This window comes from Bombina bombina, chromosome 1, assembly GCF_027579735.1.
Source record: "Bombina bombina isolate aBomBom1 chromosome 1, aBomBom1.pri, whole genome shotgun sequence".
Classification (NCBI taxonomy): Eukaryota; Metazoa; Chordata; class Amphibia; order Anura; family Bombinatoridae; genus Bombina; species Bombina bombina.
Window position 1 is genome coordinate 636,764,687 of NC_069499.1, and position 19,533 is coordinate 636,784,219.

Genomic DNA, 19,533 nt, shown 5'->3' on the forward strand with positions numbered 1-19,533 from the left:
GCATTCCGTGTACTCTAGAGCTTGGATATATGTTTCCCACAAGTAAGGAATGCAGCTGTGGACTCTTCCCATATTAAGATGGAAAACATAAATTATGCTTACCTGATATTTTTATTTCCATCTGTATGGGAAGTGTCCACAGCTCCCGCCCATGTTCGCTGATGGGCGGCCCTAAATTTTTATTTTTTTCTTCTGGCACCTTTTTCACCCTGATATTTCTCCTACTGTTCTTTGTTCCCTCTGCAGAATGACTGGGGGGATGAGGGAAGTGGGGGAGGTATTTAAGCCTTTTGGCTGGAGTGTCTTTGCCTCCTCCTGGTGGCCAGGTTCAGTATTTCCCACAAGTAAGGAATGTAGCTGTGGACTCTTTCCATACAGATGGAAATTAAATTATCAGGTAAGCATAATTTATGTTTTTTTTACCTTTCCTTATTTACCATAAAGACTACTCTCTGGAAAGCCCTGGTTGAAACTCTTTATGTATTGTGCAAAATATAAAGTGCTAGATTACAAGTGGGGCACAAACAATTTTTTGAGGTTTTTTGTGATTGTTTGCACTCACTTTTAATTGTTCTGATATTACAAGTTGAGCGAAATTTAGATTAGAATCCTAACCGTGATTTCAGAGCTGTGGTTAACTTTTTTGCAAAGTTAAAAAGTTACACAAAACACTTCAAAAATACATTCAGTTACGCTCATATAAACACTGTATAATAAATATTATTCTCAAAAACTATTACATACAAACGTTATAAGGGCTCAAAGATATGCAATCTCGAGTGTTAGAAAAAAAAAGCCGCCAAAGGACTTTAACATTGAGTTACATACAAATATATATGTTTAACTATGTATTTACTGTAAATATTTTACATTCCAATGTTCTGTACATAGCAGAATGTGTTCTATGTATTTATAAATAGATATTCCTCTCTCTCTCTCTCTCTATATATATATATCTATACTTACATATAATTATATATATATATATATATATATATATATATAGTTATAAATATATATTTGTGAAAAAAAACATCAGATATATGTAGAAATATTTATTTATGAATACATAGAACATATTCTGTTACGTAAAGAACATTGGAAAATTAAATATTCATATTTTAATGTTGGGTTAGCGCAATTGAGAATATGTGATTTTGTTTGTGCGAGAGAGTGGGGTCTTTTCTCTATTGACTTCTATGGGGGAATGTGTGAACGCGGTCACAGTTTTTGAATTTCGACTATTTGCGCAAGTCGGGTTACTGCTGGAGATAAAAACAGTTTACTTTCAACTTGTAATACCAGTGCAAAAAGGAAAATCCTAGCAGAGTTTTACACTATAGCAAAAACGCAAAATACCGATCCACTTGTTATGTAGCCCATAGTGTTATAAAATTATACTTGACAACATAAATGGTACAAGCGGAAGAGAGCTTGCTGAGCTAATGATTATCCACAAATCTCAGGTTTGTGAGGCTTGTTTCTTTTTCAGGCACACCAGATACACAGGTGTACACCTTTATCATACATCAGCCAAATCGTTTGTTACTTAGTAGCCCTCTTTTTCTGGCTAAAGTAGAATTGATTATTTTAGAGGATGTCATGGAAGCACATATGTATTTTAATATTTCTCTTCTTAGTTCTATTAGGATTGTTAGACACTATAAATAGAGAGTTGACTTTTTCTGTTTCTAGTTTGTTTCCTGGTTTTCACTTCCCAGGGGAAAGGGGGCTGAGGATCATTTATGATAATGACATTATAACCATATTTGGTGATGGACACCTAATAATATCCACCAATATAAATACTTTATACTTTATTCCTTTAGCCTCAGATTTTTAGCTAGCAATCCACTGATGGAGTCTGTAGTTTCTCAACTTGAAAAAGCCCAGGTGAAACGTACGTTAGGTGTTCGCCTGTCCGTGAGTATACTGGATTATGGAAATCTATACTTGATATATAGGCATGATCGTATAATTGATGGAATAAGTTTGAGTAGTAATTACAAGCCCATACCTTTTTTACAATAATTGTAAGTAGCTGCCTATTGAGAGATAGTCTGTTAAGCCCAATTTATATCCCACACTTGTGGGCCTCACAAAATCATAGACAGTAGTTTGTGAGGGACCTTTTCTAACTCACTGATGAAGCGCATGTGCCCATGCGCGAAACGCGTAAGATAGGAGCTTACCCTGTGTCTGATGATAAGCCTGCTCCTGAATAAAACTTCATTTCATCTACCTCAAGTCTCAGCATTCCTTTTTCCTCATCAGTGGACATCTTACAATGGGCATCTGACTTTGCTTACATCCTCTAATAATTTTTGATATGTCGCCTCTTGGTATTATTTTAAATGAGAACATTATTACTAATATCCGGTTACCATGACAGTGCTACTTTGTTTCTTTTTTAATTGTTTTTACATCTATCCTTTGCAGGATGTCATTTTTAACTTTTTTGAATTAAATGTTAAGTTTTATTATATGCTGGCCCCACTCATTTGGATTTATGTGCTTACGTGTGCTCTGAGAGGGGTTATGTTTTCCTTTTTTCTTTGAAACATTATTTCTAGACCACTAGGGCACCCTCCACACTTCCTTTTGGGATATAAGTGTATTGGATGATGATGGAATAATACTCATATACTCTTACCAGCGTAATACCTATTTGTGTTGATGTATACAGTTTCTCAACTTAGCAAGTAAATGATATGTGCTCTACATGGCTTAGATGCACAACATGCTGAGAAATATTATGTTGTCTCAGGTTCCATGTCTAAACTTGTTAAGGCAATGTCTTTTGTCCTGAGTGCTATCAATTCTTTGTATTCCTTTTAATTTTAAACTTTGTTTTAAATCACAAAGTTAAAATAATTCAATAACTGTTCTATTTGATTCACTGTCAGATCTAAAAACAGCTGGATTGGATAAAGCTCTGGGCTGCTGGCACTGGATCAAAATTTAATGCATATTCTCTTCCTTTTGAAGGAAAGCTGTTTTATGGCCCTAAGCTAGAAGCTTGATATACCAAAGGACTGGAGGCAGAAATATCTTTCTTCCTCATGAGAGATCTTTCAGAGTGAACAGTCACCTGCAAATTTCAGTTCAGATTTGTACAATAAATAAAATAATACATCTTATAGATAAAATCAGATTTACACTGGTTAAACCTAGTGTCTTATAATATCTCTTTGGAGAAATTCCATTTTTATCATTAACAGGAAACAAGATTGTCTCAAGATAATGGAATACTATTGATCATCATATTTAACACGTTATACCAGTTAGAGGTTACCCTTTGAAGATAAATATTATCTTCCCCTTAAAGTATTATTACAATTAGGCTACTTCAGGACAAAATAACACTCACATAATCTACCATGGATGTGCCACTAAGTCAAGGTATTACAATGTCATATTCCAAGTATAAATGTGTTTTGGGATGTAATTGTTAGACTGAACATTTGACTTATTTTTCACGATAATGTAAACAATGTGGTAAAAAATGTATATCTCACGGAAACACCTTTGTGCCAACAACAAAACACCTGTTGATTATCCACAACTGGAAAATGTTCAACTTGATAGAAACTCTGTTTTATCTAAAAATGGGGAGGAAAAACTTTTATGGTTTAGTATGCCATAGTTTCAAGAAACAGAACACAATGGCCTCTAGTTATCAAGGTCTGTCAGACCTGATCCGACAGTACAGATCAGGTCCGACAGACCTCGCTGAATACGGCGAGCAATACGCTCTCCGTATTCAGCATTGCACCAGCAGCTCACAAGAGCTGCTGGTGCAACGCTACCCCCTGCAGACTTGTGGCCAATGGGCCGCCAGTAGGGAGGTGTCAATCAACCCGATCGTACTCGATCGGGTTGATTTCCGGCGATGTCTGTCCGCCTGCTCAGAGCAGGCGGACAGGTTATGGAGCAGCGGTCTTTGTGACCGCTGCTTCATAACTGCTGTTTCTGGCGATACATATGCCCCCATGTGTGTGAAGTATACTCACTTATAAAGAGAAACCCTGTTTTATAGGTTAAAGCTCAGAATATCATTGTATTTATCTCATTATGTTAACTCACATTTTTTGGCACTTTTTTTTTTAAAAGGTTAAATAAAAATATTATTTATTTCCAATGGAGAGCCCACAAATCCATTCTAATTACTAGTGGGAATTCAACTCCTAACCACCAGGAGGAGGCAATGAACATCCCAGCAATGCTCTAAGTATCCCTCCTACTTCCAACAATCCCCCAGCCATTATTTGCCTTTGTACATCATGGAGGTGTGCGAAGATGGTGTCTGAAGAATTTTAATCCTTTAATTGGTAGTTTCCCTGCAATCAAGGATTGGGGAAATGCTGGGTCCATGTAACCCTCTTTAGTAAGAGTTATGGTGGCTATTAGCTGTTAGAGGTTGGCAGGGTAGTCCTTGCTTCTCCTCCAGCAATTTATGCTAACTCCTATATATATAAAACCAAGGTTGGTTACTCTGCTTTTCTTTTTCTACAGGTTCCTGTCAGAAGTCGTCTGAGTCTGGCATACCTGGGATTCTGTGCCTGCCCCACAGATTCAACTCCAAGGTAAGTGCTTTCTTCCTTCTTAGGTTTAGAAGGCTTAAGCACATGGGGTAATCCTCTACACAAAAGGAACAGGACATACTTTAAGGACAAATCTCTTCGTCTTTGGGATTTATCAAGGCAACACTGCAGGGCACTTGTGTACAGGGATTTCCATAAGCACTGTTAAATTGTGTTTATTAACTTTTTGAGAAAGGGGGTCAAGTTCAGAGGCTGTCAGGGGTCTTTCATGAGTATTTACTTAGAGGCTGTTAGGGGAATGATCACAGTGGGGATCGTACAGGAGCGGGTATTTTTATTACGATCCGTACAGGAAGTAGTCATTCCTTGAGCAGATATGTTTGCAATACACATAGCATTTCTCTGTGTAGCCGTAATTTTCGCACCTTTCAGTCTGTGGTGCAGTATCCGGATGTGGTCACGTGACATCCGCGCCTCTCTCTTCCTCTCCAGCATATCTGTGCAGCGGTTTACTCCAAATGACCTATTGCGGAGAGCCCTTCATAATTATTTGTGCTGGTACCGGAAGTGGTGAGTTTTACTCCAGCATATGCTAAGAGTATAGAGGTGCTGGTTTAAACTTTATTTTGATTGTGTATATAGTTATTTTTCCCTAAGTAGTGCTTACTTATATTGTGCTTCTCAGTCTGTTTGGGGACATTTGTTAATCTTCCTTTGATCTTGGTTGATTGTTAAAATTTACCTAGGAAATAAAGGGGAACAAGTTTTTTCTGTAAATCTTGATAAATGTCTGCATTGTCTAGAAGCCCAGGCGATACCCCCTGTGCAACTTTGCTCCACATGCTTAGCAAATATGTTACAGTCTAAAAATAAAGATGTTACTATGCTTCCAAAGCTTAACCCTTTAGAGCCTGCTGCCTCTCAGGATGTTTCTATTGCTATGCCTCAACTTTCTCATCAGTCCCAGTCCCTATCTGTTACACAAGCAGCAGTGCCCTGTGGTTCCACTCAGTCTACATATGGGGGTGTATTTTTACCAGGTGATTTTGCAGCACAGCTGACTTCAGCAGTTTCTGTGGCCCTGGGTGCCTTACCTATCTCAGGTAAGAGAAAAAGGAAATCTAAAAATATTTCCTCTAAGTCAGGAATATCTTTTAATGCTATGGCTGTCTTGGTCAATTTATCCCCACTATCTAAAGATTTGACCACTCTTCTGCAGCCTCTGAAGGCAAAATCTCCAATTCTGATTCTAATGTGGTTGGTACCGTGGAATCAAAGGAGGTTAGTTTTAGATTTAAGCTTGAGCACCTCTGTTTAGTACTCAAGGAGGTTTTAGCTACTCTGGAGGATTTAGAGCCTACAGTCGCAGAGTCTCCTAAGGTCAATAAACTAAAAAGAGTTTTTGATGTCAAGTCCAGGTCTGTGGAAGTATTTCCTGTCCCTGACCGCATGTCAGAAATTATTTCACAGCAATGGGAAAAACTGGGTGTTCCTTTTACCTCCTGTTTTGGCGTACTGTACCTAAAGTGGATGGAGCTTTATCCACATTAGCCAAGATAACTACTGTCCCTCTAGAAGATAGTACTTCTTTCAAACACCCTATAGACATGAAGTTTAAAAGGTAATTAAGTAAGATATTTCTTCACCAAGGACTGCTATGGCAGCCAGTTGCTTGTATGGCAGCAGTCACAGGTGCAGCCTCTAACTGGTGCGACTCCTTATCGGACCTAATTTTGGAGGAAACTACAGTGGAGGAGATCCAAGACAGGATCAAGGCTTTGTGATGCCAGTATGCAGGTAGTCCGTCTGAGTGCAAAGACTTCTAGTCTTGCCGTTTTATCTTGCAGAGCCTTGTGGCTAAAGTCTTGGTCAGCAGATATGGTTTCCAAATATAGACTTCTATCTCTTACTTTTAAGGGAAGACCTTGTTTGGATACGAAGAGAGAAGCGCTCTACCAGGAACGAACAACAGCTCAGTGGCTTGTTCTATGGCGATTTACCACCCGGAAGCAGCCTCTTTTAGACCAGTGTGCTTTTCACAGAAGAAAACTTTCCTGAAGTATATCAGTCTGATCCTGCCAATTAAGGTCAGTCCAGCCCCGAAATACCAGGCAATTCTCCTCTGAACAAGGAACATGACAACCCCAGACGATCGTTTCGGCCTTCTATGGGCCTGGTCAGTGAGGTGCAGCCACATTCCTCTAAGCACACTGGGCAAGGAGTCCACGTCTGGTTTCCCCCATCACCCATAGGGAGACTTCCCCAGGGTCATAATAATTTGCATACGAAGAGAGAAGCGCTCTACCAGGAACGAACAACAGCTCAGTGGCTTGTTCTATGGCGATTTACCACCCGGAAGCAGCCTCTTTTAGACCAGTGTGCTTTTCACAGAAGAAAACTTTCCTGAAGTATATCAGTCTGATCCTGCCAATTAAGGTCAGTCCAGCCCCGAAATACCAGGCAATTCTCCTCTGAACAAGGAACATGACAACCCCAGACGATCGTTTCGGCCTTCTATGGGCCTCGTCAGTGAGGTGCAGCCACATTCCTCTAAGCACACTGGGCAAGGAGTCCACATCTGGTTTCCCCCATCACCCATAGGGAGACTTTCCCAGGGTCATAATAATATGCAAGACCTTGTTTGGCCCTGGTCTGGCGGAAATCATTTCGACTGTCACGGGTGGAAAGGGAGCTTTTCTGCCTCAGGATAAGAAGATTTGACCCAAGGGTCACCAGACTTCTAATTTTCGTTCCTTCACAATTTCAAGGGACAGAAATCCTCTTCTTCTTCCAAGCCTGAACAGACTAAGGGAATTCCGCAGCGTATTTGTGGCGAGGCTGATTCGCCTTAGTTATCAAAGGCTAGAGACTGGCAAAAGTTGAATTTTGTGACGTAAGCTTAGATCCGCCGGACTCAGTCCGACACAGATCGATTCTTACGTCACTCCAGATGTTCCGCACACAAGTGCGGCACAATCTGACTACTTTTGCTAGTTATCAAAAAACTAGCAGGTACGCTCGGCACTTTTACGGCCCAGCGTACCTGGTTTTCAATCCGCCGCCCTGGAGGCGGCGGATCGCATAGGAATCAATGGGAGTCTGATCATAGCGAAAGTACAAGTTCGCTGCTGCCAGACATCCCATTGATTCCTATGGGAGATGTCTACACCTAACACCCTATGTACCCCGAGTCTAAACACCCCTAATCTGCCCCCCTACACCGCCGCAACTAAATAAAGTTATTACCCCCTAAACCGCCGCTCCCGGAGCCCACCGCCACTATAATAAACATGTTAACCCCTAAACCGCCGCTCCCGGAGCCCACCGCAAGCTATAATAAACATGTTAACCCCTAAACCGCCGCTCCCTGACCCCGCCGCAACTATAATAAATTTATTAACCCCTAAACCGCCGCTCCCAGACCCTGCCGCAACCTATATTAAATTTATTAACCCCTAATCTGCCCCCCTACACCGTCGCCACCTATAATACATTTATTAACCCCTATCCTGCCCCCCACTACACCGCCGCCACTGTAATAAAATTATTAACCCCTAAACCTAAGTCTAACACTAACCCTAACACCCCCTAACTTAAATATTAATTAAATAAATCTAAATAATATTTCTATTATGAACTAAATGAATCCTATTTAAAACGAAATACTTACCTATAAAATAAACCCTAATATAGCTACAATATAAATAATAATTATATTGTAGCTATGTTAGGATTTATTTTTATTTTACAGGTAACTTTCAATTTATTTTAACTAGGTACAATAGCTATTAAATATTTATTAACTATTTAATAGCTTACCTAGCTAAAATAAAGAGAAATTTACCTGTAAAATAAAAACTAACCTAAGTTACAATTACACCTAACACTACACTATCATTAAATAAATCATTTATTTTAGCTAGTTAGAATAGTTATTAAATAGTTATTAACTATTTAATAACTCCCTAGCTAAAAGAAATACAAAATTACCTGTAAAATAAATCCTAACCTAAGTTACAATTAAACCTAACACTACACTATCATTACATTAATTAAATAAATTAAATACAAATAACTACAATTAAATACAATTAAATAAACTAACTAAAGTACAAAAAATGAAAAAAGCTAAGTTACAAAAAATAAAAAAATAGGTTACAAACATTTAAAAAATATTACAACAATTTTAAGCTAATTACACCTAATCTAAGCCCCCTAATAAAATAACAAAGCCCCCCAAAATAAAAAAATTCCCTACCCTATTCTACATTAAAAAAAGTTCAAAGCTCTTTTACCTTACCAGCCCTTAAAAGGGCCTTTTATGGGGCATGCCCCAAAGAATTCAGCTCTTTTGCCTGTAAAAGAAAAATACACCCCCCCCAACATTAAAACCCACCACCCACATACCCCTAATCTAACCCAAACCCCCCTTAAAATAACCTAACACTAATCCCCTGAAGATCATCCTACCTTTAGTCGTCTTCACTCAGCCGAGCCACCGATGGAACTGAAGAGGAGATCCAGAGCGGCAGAAGTGATCCTCCAAGGGGCGCTGAAGAAATCTTCCATCCAATGAAGTGATCCTCCAGGCGGCGCTGAAGAAGTCTTCTATCCGGGCGATGTCATCTTCCAAGCGGGGACTTCAATCTTCATCCCGCCGACGCGGAACATCCTTCTTTCCCGACGGACTACCGACGAATGAAGGCTCCTTTAAGGGACGTCATCCAAGATGGCGTCCCTTCAATTCCGATTGGCTGATAGGATTCTATCAGCCAATCGGAATTAAGGTAGGAAAAATCTGATTGGCTGATTGAATCAGCCAATCAGATTGAGCTTGCATTCTATTGGCTGATCGGATCAGCCAATAGAATGCAAGCTCAATCTGATTGGCTGATTGGATCAGCCAATTGGATTGAACTTCAATCTGATTGGCTGATTCAATCAGCCAATCAGATTTTTCCTACCTTAATTCTGATTGGCTGATAGAATCCTATCAGCCAATCGGAATTGAAGGGACGCCATCTTGGATGACGTCCCTTAAAGGAGCCTTCATTCGTCGGTAGTCCGTCGGGAAAGAAGGATGTTCCACGTCGGCGGGATGAAGATTGAAGATTGAAGACCCCGCTTGGAAGATGACATCGCCCAGATAGAAGACTTCTTCAGTGCCGCCTGGAGGATCACTTCATCGGATGGAAGATTTAATTGTAATTTAATTGTAGTTATTTGTATTTAATTTATTTATTTAATGATAGTGTAGTGTTAGGTTTAATTGTAACTTAGGTTAGGATTTATTTTACAGGTAATTTTGTATTTCTTTTAGCTAGGGAGTTATTAAATAGTTAATAACTATTTAATAACTATTCTAACTAGCTAAAATAAATAAATAAGCTAAAGTGTATACTGTATAAATGCTATAGTGTAGTGTTAGGTGTAATTGTAGCTTAGGTTAGTTTTTATTTTACAGGTAAATTTCTCTTTATTTTAGCTAGGTAAGCTATTAAATAGTTAATAACTATTTAATAGCTATTGTACCTAGTTAAAATAAATTGAAAGTTACCTGTAAAATAAAAATAAATCCTAACATAGCTACAATATAATTATTATTTATATTGTAGCTATATTAGGGTTTATTTTATAGGTAAGTATTTAGTTTTAAATAGGAATAATTTAGTTCATAATAGAAATATTATTTAGATTTATTTAATTAATATTTAAGTTAGGGGGGTGTTAGGGTTAGTGTTAGACTTGAGTTTAGGGGTTAATAATTTTATTACAGTGGCGGCGGTGTAGTGGGGGGCAGGATAGGTGTTAATAAATGTATTATAGGTGGCGACGGTGTAGGGGGGAAGATTAGGGGTTAATAAATGTAATATAGATTGCGGCAGGGTCCGGGAGCGGCGGTTTAGGGGTTAATACATTTATTATAGTTGCGGCGGGGTCAGGGAGCGGCGGTTTAGGGGTTAATATGTATAGAGTAGCTTGCGGTGGGCTCCGGGAGCGGCGGTTTAGGGGTTAACATATTTATTATAGTGGCGGTGGGCTCCGGGAGCGGCGGTTTAGGGGGTACTAACTTTATTGAGTTGCAGGGGGGCTGTGGGGGCGCCGGTATAAGGGATAGAACAGTGCAGTTTAGTGTGGGTGCTTAGTGACAGGCTAGCAAGAAAGCTGTAAAAAAGCCGAAGAGCAGCGAGATCGGATGAGTGATAACTCTCACAATCCGCTGCTCATCGCCCCATACTTGGTGCGTGGCTTTTTGACAGCTTTTTTGATAACTTAGGCGAATTTTTGCAGGTCCGCGGCGGCGATGTGAGGCGAGCTTAGGTGGGCGTATTGGGCCGGCGAAGACAGGTAAAATAGACACGTTGATAACTAGGCCCCTAAGTCTTCTTGGAGACCCAATCAGCCTTGGAATAAGGGTAAGCAGTTCAAGAAGCCCTCATCTGAGAACAAGTCTGCATGAAGGGTTTGCCCCCAATCCGGGATCAGATAAAGTTGGGGGCATACTATCTCTTTTTCAAGAGGCTTGGATTTGGGATGTTTAAGATCCTTGGGCTTTGGAAGTGGTCTCTCAAGGATACAAGATAGGTTTCAAATCTTTCCCTCCGAAAGGCAGATTTCTCCTTCAAGATTATCTGCAAACCTGAAGAAAAGAGAGGCATTCTTAAACTGTGTCAGGGATATCTCTTCTCTAGGAGTGATAGTGCCTGTTCCTTGGGCAGAACAAGGTCAAGGATTCTATTGTAATCTGTTCATGGTTCCCAAAAAAGAGGGAACTTTTTGACCTATTCTAGACCTGAAGTGCCTCAACAAATTTCTCAGGGTACCATCCTTCAAAATGAAGATCATTTGTTCCATTCTCCCTTTAAATCAGGAGGGTTAATTCATGACCACCATCGATCTGAAGGACACTTACCTTCATGTTCCTATACACAAGAATAATTTTCAATTGCTCCGGTTTGCCTTCCTAGACTCTTCTAATTTGTAGCCCTCCCTTTCAGCCTAGCTACAGTGCCCCAAATCTTTATGAAGGTTCTAGGGGCTCTTTTGGCTGTGGTCCTTGGGCATTCCTATAAATATCTTAGAATTGAGAGCAATCTTTAATGCTCTGCTAACTTGGCCTCAACTGAGTTCAGTCCGGTTTATCAGATTTCAATTGGACAACATTACTTCAGTGGCTTATGTCAACCATCAGGATGAAGGAGGTGTCTCGCATCCTTCAGTGGGCGGAGTCTCACAACTGTCTCACTTCTGCCATTCACATCCCAGGTGTGGACAACTGGGAAGCAGATTTCCTGAGCAGACAGACGTTCCACCCAGGGGAGTGGGCTCTTCATCCAGAGGTATTCTCAATGATAAACCCCAGGTGGGGAGTTCCGGACCTGATGGTGTCTCGTCTAAACTTCAAACTTCCAAGATACAGATCCAGATCAAGGGATCCGCAAGCTGTTCTAGTAGACGCTCTTGCGGTTCCATGGGATTTCGGTCTGATTTATCTATTCCCCCCATTTGCTTCCTTGAGTGATATCCCATATTAAACAGGAGCAGGCTTCAGTGATTCTAATTGCTCTGGCTTGGCCTCGCAGAATTTGGTTTGCGGACCTGGTGAAGATGTCGTCCTCTCCTCCATGGAAGTTACCACTGAGGAAGGACCTTCTACTTCAGGGTCCTTTTCTTCATCCAAATCTAGATTCTCTGAAGCTGACTGCATGGAGATTGAATGCCTAGTCTTGTCTAGATGAGGATTTTCTGATAAGGTTATTGACACCTTGATCCAGGCACGTAAGCCGGTAACTCGCAAGATATATCACAAGGTTTGGCGCACATACCTTTATTGGTGCAAGTCTCAGGGTTTCCTTTGGAATAAATTGAGGGTTCCCCGCAACCTATCTTTTCTCCAGGAGGGTTTGGAGAAGGGTTTGTCAATTAGTTCTCTGAAGGGTCAGATTTCTGCCCTTTCTGTTCTGTTTCATAAACGTCTGTCTGACTTGCTTTTGTTCAGGCCTTGACAAGAATCAGGCCTGTGTTTAAACCTGTTGCTTCTCCTTGGAGTCTTAATCTTGTTTTTAGGGTTCTGCTGCAGGCTCTGTTTGAAACTATGCACTCTGTTGATATTAAGCTATTACCTTGGAAAGTTTTGTTTTTGTAAGCCATTTCTTTGGCTCGTAGAGTTTCAGAGCTTTTGGTACTTCAGTGTGACCCCCCATATCTTATCTTCCATGAGGATAAGGCTTTCCTTCGTACTAGGCTAGGATTTCTTCTTTAGGTGGTTTCGGACTGTAATATCAATCAGAACATTGTCGTTCCTTCTTTCTGCCCTAATCCTTCTTCTCAGAAAGAATGTCTGCTTCACAACCTGGATGTGGTCCATGCTCTTATATTCTATCTCCAGGCTACTAAGGATTTTTGTCAATCTTCCTCCCTTTTCGTAGTTTTTTCTGGCAAACGTAAGGGCCAGAAGGCCACATCAACTACTCTTTCTTTTTTGGTTGAGGAGTATCATTTGGTTGGCTTATGAGACAGCTGGCCATCAACCTCCTGGGAGGATTATGGTTCATTCAACTAGGGCTGTTTCTTCTTCCTGGGCCTTTAAAAACTAGGCTTCCGTGGATCAAATTTGCAAGACGGCCACTTGACCCTCGTTACATACTTTCCCTAAAATTTACAAATTCAATGTTTTTGCCTCAGTTGAGGCTTCCTTTGGGAGAAAGGTTCTTCAAGCCGTGGTGCACTCAGTTTAAGTCCGCCTGTCTTGTTTTCTGCTTACCTTTCCATTCTGTGTCCTCTAGCTTGGGTATTGGTTCCAACTAGTAATTAGAATGGATTGGTGGACTATCCATGCCATTCCAAAGAAAACTAAATTTATGCTTACCTAATAAATTATTTTCTTTCCTGGCATGGAGAGTCCATGACTCGCCCTTGTCTAAATTCTATCTTAATAGACAAATTGTTGCTTTTGAAGACATTTTATGTGCAAACAATATGTATATTATCAACTATATTTATATACCCAATGCTGTGCAGAATCTCTATTCTACTGTCATCAAGTATGATACTTCTTTACCTGTATACACCACGAGAGCCCTCCTCCTAAGGAAGCAGATTGCCTATCCATTGGTTGATACACAGTATTTAGGCCCACCTGGAGTATCAGGTAACTATCTCTGATGAAGCGCATCTACGCATGCGCGAAACACGTCAGATAGTAGGAGCTTTACCTATCTCTTGTCTCCTTACTGAATAAATCACCGACTATACTGGCACTTTGGCTCCGGTATTCCTTTTCTTTTTTGTCTATACTCTAGCGGATGTATTAACCGCTTTGCACCGGACCTAGCCAGCAGCTCACTACACCAGTATATCTAGCTTTTCTTATTGTAACAGATTGTCTTCACTGTGGGCGGCATCAACTGTACCATTCGTAATAATTTCCATCGGCATCTAAGACGCAACTAAAGCGCAACAAGAGTAACCAGAAATGAAATCACAGGAGAGCAACACGCTCAGCGGACCACGTGTTACGGAATGAGGACGCGACATGCCGGTGACCATTCTACTGAGGCAATACTCGGGGGTATCATACCTGTACCACCACTGTTTAGCCAAGTCTCCATCATCACAAGGGCACTCTATCACTATTGGACACAGCTAACTGCATACCATCTCAGGTCCAGCTCTAGGACAGCTCTGCCGACCCACAGTGAGTACCTATTCTAGATCAAAAAACACACTTGACAAGCCGCACAGTGGCTTACAAGATCGACCATCTGATCACTGTACAAAAAACATCTATCCAGAAACCCTGGACTAAGCCATAAAAGAATAAACAAATAACATCTTTATAATAAACATTTTTACAATGAAACAATCAACAATAGACTTTAGGACTTTACTGGTTCCTATATAGTTTTGCCCACATTTCTAGATTATATTGGATAAGGGACTTTTGAATGTGGCAGCTTATTGTTTCCTGTTCCCTATCAGAGTTAATTTCAAACTATATACTAGACTGAATATATTGAGTATTGGGAATAACTGTTCTGTATATTTGAGTATTATCAAAGCTTTTTTCCCTATTCCCATCACTGTGAAGATACTGATACACTGTGTATATAGATAATTATTGTATAAGACATTTGTCTGAAAACAATCACTTTTTACAGATTTATTCAGTCAGAGTAAAACTTACATTAACCATTAATAACCATATCTAATTAAAAAAACAGAAACACTGAGACCTATATCACTATGGCTGAAGGTTACAGTCCCACAGGGGTAATAGACAGAAGCACATAATGAACATAGCACTAAAAGGTAGCTCCACTACAGGAGATGAAGTAGTAGAAAGTGACCTAGTCACATTTTTTTCAAATTTAGAAAATAAGAAGTACAAAGAATCTAATTTATGGTCGGACATTAAGTTTCTTGAGCTGTACATCAGTGAAAGAAAGGTTCCTAGGGGCCTCAGGATGAAGAAATATTCATCCTTCGCAGTAAATATACCAAACTTTATGGAAGAAGAAAAATTCAAAAATAATTTCATACATTACTACATACAGCCTGTGAAGAAGGACTTATTAAGCAACAACTCGTTTAACATTGCCTAGTAGATCATCCCACTGTCCCAACCTTTTGCATATTCCCCAAGATTCACAAAACTTTGGTCAAACCACCTGGCAGACCAATAGTGGCCAGTAGGGAATCTCTATGCAAGTTGGGAGTTGGGAGACAATGTACTACAGCCAATAGTCAGATCTTTACCAGGATATATCCGTGATAGCACACATTTGATAAATAAACTTGAGGAAATCAAATGGGAGAAAGGCTACAAATGGCTAACTATAGACATTTCCTCCCTATACTCAAGTATCCCCCACACTGAAGGATTAGAAGCATTAAAATATATGTTGGAACGCTACACAGATTTTCCAGAGAAGTTCATTAGTTTTCTCATAGAGATAACCAAAAATTTGCTAACCCATAATAACTTTGTGTTTGAGGGGATATATTACCTCCAGAGATGTGGCACAGCCATGGGGCAAAATTTGCCCCCTCATATGCTAACTTGTATATGGGATACTTTGAATTCAGCCACATCTTTGGGGGTGACTACCCCCTCAAACACAACATCATAACTTATGGCAGGTTCATAGACGATTTAATTCTAATTTACAAAGACAAAGACACCACAACAGTCCCACAGCCTATACAGCATCTCAACCACAATAATCTCAATCTTTCATTCACTTACAAGATTAATGAACACAGCACAGAGTATCTAGACCTACACTTGCAACATGACCAGCATAACAACATCATCACCTCCAACTAAAGAAAACCTCTTTCGAGAAACACCATACTAAGAGCAGACTCCTGACATGCACCCCATATGAGGAAGGGGATACCCAAAGGTCAATTTCTCCGTTTACGCAGAAATTGTTCCACATTAAAACTATATAAACAGGAGGCAAAAATGATCTCTAATAAATTGATAGCTAGAGGCTATAACAAAACTATGCTCAATAACATCAACTTAAAGGTCACCAAAATGGACAGACATACTTTACTACAAAACATTAATAGCAACAATAACAAAGACAAGAATATAAACATAAATAAAAAGAGAGAAGCGCTTAACCTGGGAACGAACAATAGCATAATAGCTTGTTCTATGGCTAGTTACCACCCAAGAAGCAGCCTCTTTTTGCTCAAGAATATAACCTAAACACTAACACAAATACTGACTTATTAGAAGCAGATGACATATACTTCACAACTAAATATAGTACACAATTTTATACCATCTGCAACATAAATAGAAAGTACTCACCAGTACTCAATGGAGACCCCCCACTGAAATTTAAATTGAATAACAGAATAAAATATGTAGCCAAAAAAGCAACTAACATAGGTGATTTAGTAAAGAAATTTACCAGCAAAGAGCTAAGACAAGGAAACTGGCATACTCCAACGTCAGGTTTCTATAAATGTGGGCATGTTCCATGCAAGAGCTGTTCCTACACAAATAAAAATAAATTGTTTACCTCAACACACACAGGAAGAGAATACTACATAAAAATATAATAGATTGTACATCCAAATTTGTGATCTATTTGGTGACTTGTAAACAATGCCATCTTAAATATGTGGGCATCACCACACGTCCACTAAAAGACAGAATCATAGAACATCTTATCTCCATAGAGGAAGAAACACCCAGAACACCCATAGCCAAACATTTTCATACACATCAAGCAGGCATCACTGATTTCTCATTTATAGGCATTGAACATACAGAAAAAGACCCTCTAGGAGGTGACAGACTCAAACAATTATTAAAAAGAGAGGTCTACTGAATGTTCACATTAGCAACAAGAGCACCCATAAGTATCAATCAAAGATACAATGTCAATCTGTTTGTAGAGTGAGAACGTCTGAAACTATACAGACATCAATCAAAATTCAGTTCCATCTATATCCCTTCCTGTCTAGATCTTCCAAAACTAACTATCATCTAATCAATACTTATAGAATACTAACTAGGCGCACCAGGACATAAACAATGACTAAATTTAAGGCTATCATCCCATCTACCTTATGTAAGACTACATAAAGAACAACAAAAAATAAATAACATAAGGATCCTAATAGCAAGTTAAAGAAGTTTCAACATATATATATAATTCATTATAGAAGGAGCTTCACCATTCTGACAAAGGATGTGAACCTTTAGGATCTTATTGTTAGCTAACATATCATTTTAATCACCACATCTTTTTAAGCTATATGTTTTCTTTTTCTTTTCTTTTTTTTTTTTACTATATATATATATATTTTCTTATTTATCTAGTTTACAAGACTTAATACACATTCTTAACCCCTTAGTGACCACATCACTTTTTAATTTTCTTACCATTTGGTACCAGGGCTATTTTTACATTTCTGTGGTGTTTGTGTTTAGCTGTAATTTTCCTCTTACTCATTTACTGTACCCACACATATTATATACTGTTTTTCTCACCATTAAATAAACTTTCTAAAGATACCATTATTTTCATAATATCTTATAATTTACTATAAAAAATATTATAAAATATGATGAAACAATTGAAAAAAACACACTTTTTCTGAATTTGACCCCCAAAATCTGTTACACATCTACAGCCACCATAAAACATCCATGCTAAATAGTTTCTAAATTGTGTCCTGACTTTAGAAATACCCAATGTTTACATGTTCTTTGTTTTTTTTTGCAAATTATAAGGCAATAAGTACAAGTAGCACTTTGCTATTTTCTGGGATCCCCTTTGTTCAGAAATAGCAGACATTTATAGCTTTAACATTACTTTTTGGTAATTAGAAGGCCGCTAAATGCTGCTGCGCACCACACTTGTATTATGCCCAGCAGTGAAGGGGTTAATTATGTAGCTTGTTGGAAGCTTGTAGGGTTAATTTTAGTGTAGTGTAGTAGACAACCCACAGTATTGATCTAGGCCCATTTTTTTATATTTTATGCCACCATTTCACCACCAAAAATTGTTAACTTTTTCACTAACTTTAGGTTCTAACTGTAATTTATTAAAAACAGCTTGTGCAATTATGGCACAAATGGTTGTAAATGCTTCTCTGGGATCCCCTTTGTTCAGAAATAGCAGACATACATGGTTTGGCATTGCTTTTTGGTAATTAGAAGGCCATTAAATGCCGCTGCCCACCACACTAAGTAAGCAGATCGCCAATCCATTGGTTGATACACAGAATTTAGGCCCACCTGCAGTATCAGGTAACTATCGTTGATAAAGCGCATCTACGCATTTGCGAAACCCGTCAGTTGGCGGAGTTTTACCTATCTGTTGTCTCCTTACTGAATAAATCACTGACTGCACTGGCACTTTGGCTCCGGTATTCATTTTCTTTTGTGTTAGTAATTAGAATGGATTGGTAGACTCTCCATACCATTGGAAAGAAAACAAAATTTATGCTTACCTGATCAATTATTTTCTTTCCTGGCATGGAGAGTTCACGACCCACCCTTGTCTAAATTCAAGACATCACCGCAATATATTTTTAATTCACGATCAGCGAATCATGTCCGACAGACATCGCTGAATGCGGAGAGCAATACTCTGCTTCATAACTGGTGTTTCTGGATGGCCAGAAACACGGCCCTTCAAGCTCCATACGGAGCTTGATAAATGGGCCCCTATGAGTGTGCCCATGTCTTTAGCATTTTATGGCAGCAAGCTCTCAGTAATGCAGTGCTGCTCCTGAGCCTACCTAGTTATGCTTTTCAACAAAGGATACAAAAAAATTAAGTTTATTAGATAAAAGTATATTGTAAATTTGATTAAAAGTGCATTGTTCTGTCTAAATCAAGAAAGAAAATTTTTTGGGTTTCATGTCCCTTTAAGTTTAATTTTGAATTTTCTGTCCGTTTAAGACAGTGCTGTACTGCTTCTAGGACTAGGTTACTTTGACAAATTACTGGTTGCTCAGTACTTCTCCTGCGTTGCGTCAGGGAGCAGTGGGGAAATCTTATACTGCCCAAGTGTCCAATTCTATTTTAGAGGATGAATTAGTTAAATGGGACTAAGTAAAAATACAGCAGGGGTTATAGTGTCTAACTGAGGAATCATAATAATTAAAAAAAAAAAAACAAAGAAAGAAGGGGGATATGTTATAAATTACTCTTTAAGTGTTAGTGATATGGGAGCTCCGTTACTGTGCTGCCACCTCGCTCTGTGGCAAGCTCCGCCCCTACTTCAGATACATCTTATCTCAAAATACAAGATAGTTATTGATATTTGTTGAAACACACTCTGTCCTTTCAGTTGTTACCTGAGAGACTTATTTAAGAGGTAACAATATTTTTGTAAGTTCTTTATTCTTTCTTTTTTATGTTTATAACTATTATTATAACTATATTATTTATAATTATATTGTAATGGATATCTTTGACCTCCAGATAATATTATTATATGTTCTGATACTC